Consider the following 8,741-nt stretch of genomic DNA (forward strand, 5'->3'; position numbering starts at 1 on the left):
AACCATTTATTTACGACAAATTTATAATATAGAAATGCCCCTTAGTTTCAGATTCAACTCCTATTTCTTGGTCCGAACTCTTTAGCTCCTTAGTTTCAGATTCAACTCCTATTTCTTGGCCCGAACTCTTTAGCTCCACTTAATGAATGAAAAACTTTTTAACCAAAAGTTCGTTTGGTTTTGATTTGCACTTGCAATGAGGTCACTTCCTTATGTCATTGATGAAGTTATATAGAGATGCTTTTATCATTTAAGAATCTCTTTTTTTCAACTATTCTTTGTTCCAAGGACCTAAGAATAATTTTTAATTAGGGGAATCCAGTTCTTTTTCCACTAAAATAAGTGGATAATACGAGTGGAAAAATTAACCAATAAAAATATGACTCGCCCAAATTTGGGCAGGTCATATTTTCATAACGGTTCAATTTGGACATAGCTTAAGTCCAACATTAACCGATGAAAATTGGGAAAAATTCAAAAATAGCCAGATTTATAAGTGATCATTCAAAAATAGACACAATTTCAAAAGTAATCGAAGTTTAGCCATTTTTCATGTAAAGATAAATTTGAACGAAAATACTGTTCAGAATCCGAAAAATACTCCAGCATAATTTATTGAAATTCCAGTATAATATACTGGAACTTCAGTATAATATACTGGAGTTCCAGTATACTTTGCTGAAACTCCAATGTAATATACTGGACTTCCAGCATATTATACTGGAGTTCCAGTACAATATATCGGTCCAGCATAATATGCTGGAAGTTCATACACAGGTGCACTGATCTCCAGTATATTATGCTGGAACTTTTCGTGTTGCAGCAAAATAGTGGCTATTTTTCAATGACTTTGCAAACGCTGGCTATTTTTGAATGACCAGTCCGAAAATTGGCTAGCCCGTGCTATTTTTTACATGAAAATATAACTCGCGCAAATTTGGGCCGGGCATATTTTCATATTGATTCAATTTGGACATACCTCAAGTTAGTCCATATAAAAGTATATTAAATCGTGACCCTTTTTTTTTTGGAATGGGGGGAGGGGGGGGAGCTCAATTTGCTTATAAATATGATTTTTGCATAGTTGGGAATTACCATACTCTTCTAATATACAACAAAATTGGCAGCATGGCTGTGACATATTCGTTATTTAAGTTTGTTATCCTCTTCACCCTTCTCCTTACAGCAACTGCTGGTAATGACTTACTTTTCCCTTTGTTTGTGTGTGGTTCTTTTAGGTTTTAGCTTTATACATAAGAAAAATTGCATAGAAATGTGTATATATATGAGAATTATCTTGATGTTGGTTATAATCGAAATTTTTATGCACGCGCACAGTTGATTTGTCTCGAAACTCAATGATGGCGATGGGAGGCTTGCCGCTATCTATATCAATGATGAAATTGAAATTAAATCCAAATGAAGAGGAGACTTGTGGGAGAAAATGCAGTTCTCATGCAGAATGCTCTGATGGTTGGATATGCAGGTGGTGTTGGTGGCATTATCAGTTGAACTACGATCGATATGATTATCATTGTAGCATGTTACCAAACTAAAGAACATTGCGAGGAGTTTAAGAATATGGCCCATGAGTTAAGACCTAAGAGTGATATGCTGGAAGCACAGAGAACGTTCGTTTGCTGATATTATTATTAGTATTTCGATAAGTACTACTTTAGTTAGATCCTTGTATATGCATAATCAAAGAGTGCTAACATAATTAGGTACTACTTTAAATACTCATTTTGCATGTGTTATTAGAATAAGAGTGCTAAATATACACTTTTTCCTTCACCCACGTATTAAAAATCCTAAATTCGCCTCTGAGTCCAATGTTTTGTGTAATATTGGAAGACTATATGTAAATAAACTTTTCTTTATTTGTCTAAGTATTAAAGAGGAACAACATATCGTATAAGTGGACTTTGTTCTAGAATAAATTATGAGGTTATTCTCTCAACGCTTTTACTTTACTCCCTCGCGTAGGGGTAATTTTTTTACCGGATTGCTGTTGCGTCTCTCAACGCTTTTGTATTATCTTTTATGTTATCTTTAAAATAATGAACTGGTTATCTCCAATATGGACTTACATTTAATTGACTGACCATGTAATCTTTATGTTTTATCAAACATCTCAAATCTCAAAAAATTGCTTTTCTGAAAAAAAGAAAAAAGTGTTTTTAGCTTTTCAAAAGTTTAGCCAAAGAAGCAATAAATCATGTCATTTATAATTAATTCTGGATACCTGATTTAAATGACATGTTAATTGCAGAGTTAATTATAAATCAGACATCCAGAGCTATATAAATCATGGAACCTTCTATATGTACTATATAATATATATTTTTACCTAGGTATATACTATACAATGTAAGTATAAGAAGCAACAAGTATAATTAACTCTGAATATCTGACTTAAAACATATTTTTCTTTAGATATTTAGTACTACTATTCGATATTTACTAACTCGTTCGACTGATCAATTCGGTCATATTCGCCCATTAAAGAGATTAAAACACTTTCTGCTGAGAAATTCTTCATTTTCAATATTCCAATCTGTAATCTCTGATTAAGAGCGAAGGAAAATTTCACAACAAAATTCCAATACTCAAGATTTCATTTGCAATGAGGTTATTTCCTTGAGTAATAAATGAAGTTATACACAGATAGATAGATGATTTATCATTAAAGAATCTCTTTTTTTACTATTCTTTGGTCCTAGGACAAGACTAATTTAATTAAAGAGAATCTAGTTCTTTGTAAAATGAGGTAAACGGATATTAGTATAATTTAACTATATTACTTTGAAATCCACGTGTCACGATACAAAATTCCAAGGTTCAGTGACTGACACCTGGCAATCCCTTGTTGAGAGAACAAATCTTAACTACAACTCATTCATTAAATCAATCACAATGTAACATATCATGTAATATAGCGAAAATATGGGTATACCATATCATGCACGGACTAGTAGCGACAATACTGCCTAGTATTATACTCTAGTTCTTGAGTATATGCTCGTCACCTCACACATACAGTAATTTTATATACGACAGTCAAATATCTCTACATCAAGTTAAGAAAAATAATAATAAAGAAAATTATCGATAGAGCATATATTCATCCTTTAGAAATATTTGGTAAATCTTTAATTAATTTATAATATTATTAAGTATAAACCACTATTATATATTAAAGTGAAAGGTCAATATCAGTATCACTAGCCTATAATATTCATAATTTGCTTATAAATATGGTTTTAGCTAGTAAGGAATTACCATACTCTTCTACTCTACATCTTCAAGCTTATAGCATTATTGCCATGGCTATAAAAAGTTCTTTACTTAGATTTGGTATCTTCTTCTCCATTCTCCTTATTGTTGCCATGACTTACTCTTCTCCATCTTTTTCCTCTCTCTTTTTTTGTTCTTGTTAATTAGAAAAGATCTTATTCTTTGATTTTTATTACTGTTGTTTATTTTGCTTCAGTTATCTTAGTATCTTATTGTTGTTAATGTTTGTTGTCACCGCTTATTTTTTATTTTTCTTTAAGCCGAGAGTCTACCTGAAACAGCCTCTCTAGCTTCACCGTGGTAGCGGTAAGCCTGCGTACACAGTATCCTCCTTAGCAAGGACGGATTTAGGGGGCCAGAAGGGGGTTCACCGAACCCCCTACTGTCGGAAAATTATACCGTGCATATAAGACAAAATCCAATTTATTTCTCTAGTATCTTGTTGTTGTCGCTATTTCTTTTTTAATATTTTTAGCCGAGAGTCTACCTGAAATAGCCTCTCTACCTTCACATGGTAGGGGTAAGCCATACGTACATACTATCCTCCTCAACAGGGGCAGATTTAGGGGACCGTACATATATTTCGGATTTATGTACAAATATTTCACTTATATTTCGAATTTATGTAAATTCTGTCTCCATCACTGCTCCCAAACCCCCACATCTCACTTGTTATATTACATGAGTTTGTTGTTGTTATTACAAAAGAGTATTACATAGACATGTATATATGATAATTAAACTTGACGTTGGTTATATCAAAATATTATGCAGTTGATTTGACTCAAACCTCAGAGATGAAAGCGATGGAAAGGGAGCTGGCTTGCCGCTATCTATATCAATGATAAAAATGACATTAATTCCAAATGACTTTTTTAAGTGGACTTGTGATAGAGAATGCAGTTCTGATGCAGATTGCTCAGATGGAGTACTATGCAGGACTTGTTGGTGGCATTATCAGCCATATACTAATGATTGTCATTATCATTGCAGCATATTGCCTAATTGAAGAATGTTTCAAAGTCTAAAAATATCAGATCTACAGATTTATCAATTGCTAAGCACTCCTATAAGTAGTATAATTGTGCTAGTATATGCACATGTAATTAGAAGAAGTACGTTTGTATCGCTTTTATCAATCCTATTTATGTTTTGTGTAATAGAAGAGATCAAATAAGTGACTCAACTTTTATGATCACAACAGTATTAAGTAAACTCTGCATTTATACTATGCACGAAGCCAGAGACAGATCTAGAATTTTTATAAAGAAAGTAATAAGTGGGAATTGATCCTTTTTCCTTTAGGTAAATGATGGATTTTCAATGTCTTTGCCTTATATTTTGATGATCTAACAAACTTATTGTCAAGAACCAGATAGGGAACCTGACACACTTGGTACACATTGCTAATGAACGGATTCCAGCCAAAACTCCAGCTAATGTGACTGATACAAGTGTAGAAAATAGAGAAAAAAGTTAGGGACCTGATCCCTTGTGTTTCCCTGATAGCAGCACGAAAGTCAACAGTGCACATCTGGAAAGTGTTTGCCACAGAAACAGTGCACACAGTGCAGCAGTTTTGCAGTCACTTGTCCTTTTGACCAACCAAGTGCTTAAATCATTCAAGTGATATCATCAAAGATGTATTAACAAGAGTATTACAACAAAATATCACTTGAATACTTGAGAATTCACTTCAATCATTCAAGCCTTTAGAGATCATGAATCTAATTCTCAAGACCCTCGAGAACAAAGTAAAATGCTACTACGGACCAGTTCCTAAATCTAGTATTTTGTTGTCCTTAGTTGAGTTGTAACTTTATAATTGTTCTTCATTGTAATTCCTAATCTGCTTAGCTAGAAGCGTTACTTAGGAACCCCTTTGTAAAACTATAAACCCTGTGTGTTTGTGTCGTGACTAGAGTTAATCATGAGTTGAAGTCTTTGTAATATGTGTATTGCAAAGTGGCTTGTAATAGGTGTATTACGAGTTAGTGAAGGATTAAGAGTTTAATTCCTAAATTGCATAGGTTGTAATCTAAAAGTTGCTCATAGTGAAGTTGAAATCCTACCAGTGTAGGTCGTGGTTTTTATCCCCTTGAGTAGGGATTTTTTCACGTAAAACTCTAACCCGGACGGTCGTTTCATTAGTTACCATTCCGCTTCCCCCATTTTTGATTCTTATTGCCTTGTTCAGCTGTATTTTATGTTATTGGATTGATTGGCTCGGGTTTAGAGACGTTTTGGTAAGGTTTGAGACACTTAGTCTCTTTTGAGTAAGCTTAAGTTGGAAAAGTCAACCGTATGTTGACTTATGTGATAAAGGACTTGGATATGAGTTTCGATGGTCGGATAGCTTCTGGAGGTGATTTGGGACTTAAAAGCATGATCGGAATGTATTTTGAAAGTACGGAGTAGATTTAGGCTTGAATTGGCGAAATTAAAATTTTGGCGTTTTCCGGTTGGTAGGTGAGATTTTGACATAGGGATCAGAATGGAATTCCGGGAGTTTTAGTAGCTCCGTTGTATCATTTTGGATGTGTGTGCATAATGTCAGGTCATTCAAACGTGGTTTGATAGACTTTCTGATCGAAAGCAGAATTTGAAAGTTTTTGGAATTCTTAGGCTTGAATCCGATACAAATTTGGTATTTTGATGTTGTTTTGAGTGTTCCGAAGGTTAGAACAAGGTTGAATGATATTATGAGATATGTTATCATATTTGGTTGAGGTCCCGAGGTCCTAAGGTGAGTTTCAGGTGGTTAAACGAATCATTTCAAGTTGAGAAAAATTGCAGAAATTCTGCTGTGAGTGTTGCAGACTTTTGGCCTTCGTGTTCATGAGTGAGCCCTCACGTTCGTTAAGGGTTAGGAGTTGATTCTGTAGGTTTGGAATTCATGTTCGTGATGTAGGTCTTGCATTCGCGAAGGGTTGGAGTGAGGAAGCTTCGGGTTCGAGAGAGCAGACGCGTTCGTGATGGTTTAAGTTGTTGTGGCATCGCATTCGCGAGGGGTCGTCGCGTTTGCCTATGAGGAATTCTGGTCAACATAAGTTTGTGCTTCGTGAACGCAAGGCGTTTACCACATTTGCGAAGGAGGTTTTTAAATAGCTGGGCAGAATGATTTAAAAGGCCATATCCACGATTTTGAGCCTAAGTTCCACCATTTTTGAGCAATTTTAGAGCTTTTTGAAGAGGATTGAAGAGGGAATCAAAGGGGAACACTTGGAGGTAAGATTTGTGGACTTAATACACAATCCTAATGTGATTTCTACCTAATTAATCATGAAATTTGTAGAATTTAAGCCTAAATATTGAAGAACTAAGGCTTGTAATTGGAGATCTTTGAGTAAGGGTTTGAGGGGTCATTTGAGGTCAATTTTTTGTACTTTTGATATGGATGAACTCGTGGGAGGATAAGGAGTTTATTGATGTAATTTTTATTGGATTTAGAGACGTGGGCCCGGAGGTCGGGTTTTGGTTAATTTCGAGATTGGTGTTGTAATTTGATTTCTTTCGTGTGGGCTTTGTTCCCTTAGCATATTTTGATGGTTATGTTCTGATTTTGGTTAGATTTGGACTATTCGGAGGTTGATTCGAGAGGCAAATGCATCGCGGGCTAGAGTTTGGACCGGATAGAGGTGAGTAATGATTTTAAATGTTGTCCTGAGGGTTTGAAACCCCGGATTTCATATCGTTGTGCTACTTTGAGGTGACACACATGCTAGATAACGAGCGTGGGGTCGTACACCATTGTGATTGTGACTTAGTCCATCACGTATGACTGTTTAACTACATATTAGATTGAAAACTGTTTGTTATCATCATGTTTTTGGGTTGAATGCCATATTTGGGTCTCGTGCCAACTGTTTGTACCATTAGGGGATTTTTACTAATATACCTCACTGTTTTGGCTTCGTAGTTGTACTCAATCATGCTATATTCTACTATTTTCACAACTCAGTCATCTTTACTCGTTTTTGATATTTTAAATGATATTTTGGGATAAGCATCATGTTTTACTATTACCCGAGTGGCTTGTGAGATTCTGACTGAGTAAGGCCGAGGGCCTGTGTTGTGAGGATACTATGGGATTGGGCTACGTGCCGCAGCACTATTATACTGATTCATGATTTTGAGGACGAGGGCCTGAGTTGTACGCCACAAGGTAGCTTGATATGAGACCGAGAGACTGTTGATTATGCCACGAGATGGCTTGTTATTGCGCTTGGGCCGTAAGGGGCCCCTCCCAGAATCCGTACACCCCCAGTGAGCGCGGGTACCCAGTATGATATGTGATATAACCCGAGGGACTGATGTTGTTCCATGTTATTGCCCAAGGGGCGAATTTCTTTTGATATTGTGCCTGAGGGGCTGATTTTATGTGTTTATCTTTTCTTGCTGGTTTTCATACACTTGTTTAATTGTTAAAAGAGGTTTTAAAGAGGTTTTTACTGAACTGAGGTGTTTTTACAAGTTTTCACTGTTCTATTGCATTGTACTGATTTCATACTGCCTCTTTATAGTATTTCGCTGTGTTTTACGTATTTTCTTATCGCTCAGCTGCCTTTACTTTTATTACTCACTAAGTTGACGTACTCACATTACTCCATGCACCCTACGTGCAAATACAGGAGCCTCGGGTCCTACTAGCGAGGGTTGATTTCTTCTAGTGGGATATTCGGAGTTCACTAGGTAGTTGCTCGGCGTTCGCAGCACAGTGTTTCTCCCTCCTATCTTTATTTTCCCTTGTACTGGATTCTATAATAGACTACGTAGTCCTTTTCCATACTCTTAGACTTATGTTAGAAGCTCATGACTGGTGACACCCCGATGTTGGGCTGGGTTTATTTCCACACTTGTTCTATTTCACTTTATTTTGGGATTTATTGCTTATTAATGACTTAAATTGAATTAAATAACAGTTAATTGGTATTGGGGGTTTGTGTCGGCTGGCCTTGTTTCATGATAGGTGCCATCACGACCGGGTCCGGTTTTGGGTCGTGACAAGTTGGTATCAAAGCCTAGGTTACATAGGTCTCACGAGTCATGAGCAGGTTTAGTAGAGTCTGGCGGATCGGTACAGAGACGTCTATATTTATCCTCGAGAGGATTCAAAACATTTAGGAAAAACTTCATATTCTTGAAATTCTTGTCGTGCGAATATGTTGATCTGAGTACTAAACTTTTGTTATTCTATTCTCTCACAGATGGTAAGGACACGAGCGACCGGTCTGGACGGACGACCACCAGTACCACAAACTGTGGCCACCAGAGGCCGAGGATGCGGTCAAGCCCGTGGTAGAGGAAGGGGTGTAGCCCGCACAGCAGCTAGGGAAGCACCTGCAGATCCACCTACCACCCAGTTCATGATTAGGTCCCAGTTGTGGACGCTTCAGCAGCACCAGCTCAGGCACCAGTTGTGCCCATTGTGATTCCAGGTATTC

At 36.5% G+C, this 8,741-nt stretch overlaps 1 long non-coding RNA gene across 1 annotated transcript; it reads left to right on the forward strand.

The window, feature by feature from the left end:
- Positions 1–1,104: 1,104 nt before the first annotated feature.
- LOC104238577 (uncharacterized) lies at positions 1,105–1,794 on the forward strand. Its single transcript, XR_713917.2, has 2 exons — positions 1,105–1,195; positions 1,339–1,794. It is a non-coding gene; the product is annotated as an uncharacterized lncRNA (long non-coding RNA).
- Positions 1,795–8,741: the final 6,947 nt, after the last annotated feature.

This window comes from Nicotiana sylvestris, chromosome 11 (genome assembly GCF_000393655.2).
Source record: "Nicotiana sylvestris chromosome 11, ASM39365v2, whole genome shotgun sequence".
Taxonomy (NCBI): domain Eukaryota; kingdom Viridiplantae; phylum Streptophyta; class Magnoliopsida; order Solanales; family Solanaceae; genus Nicotiana; species Nicotiana sylvestris.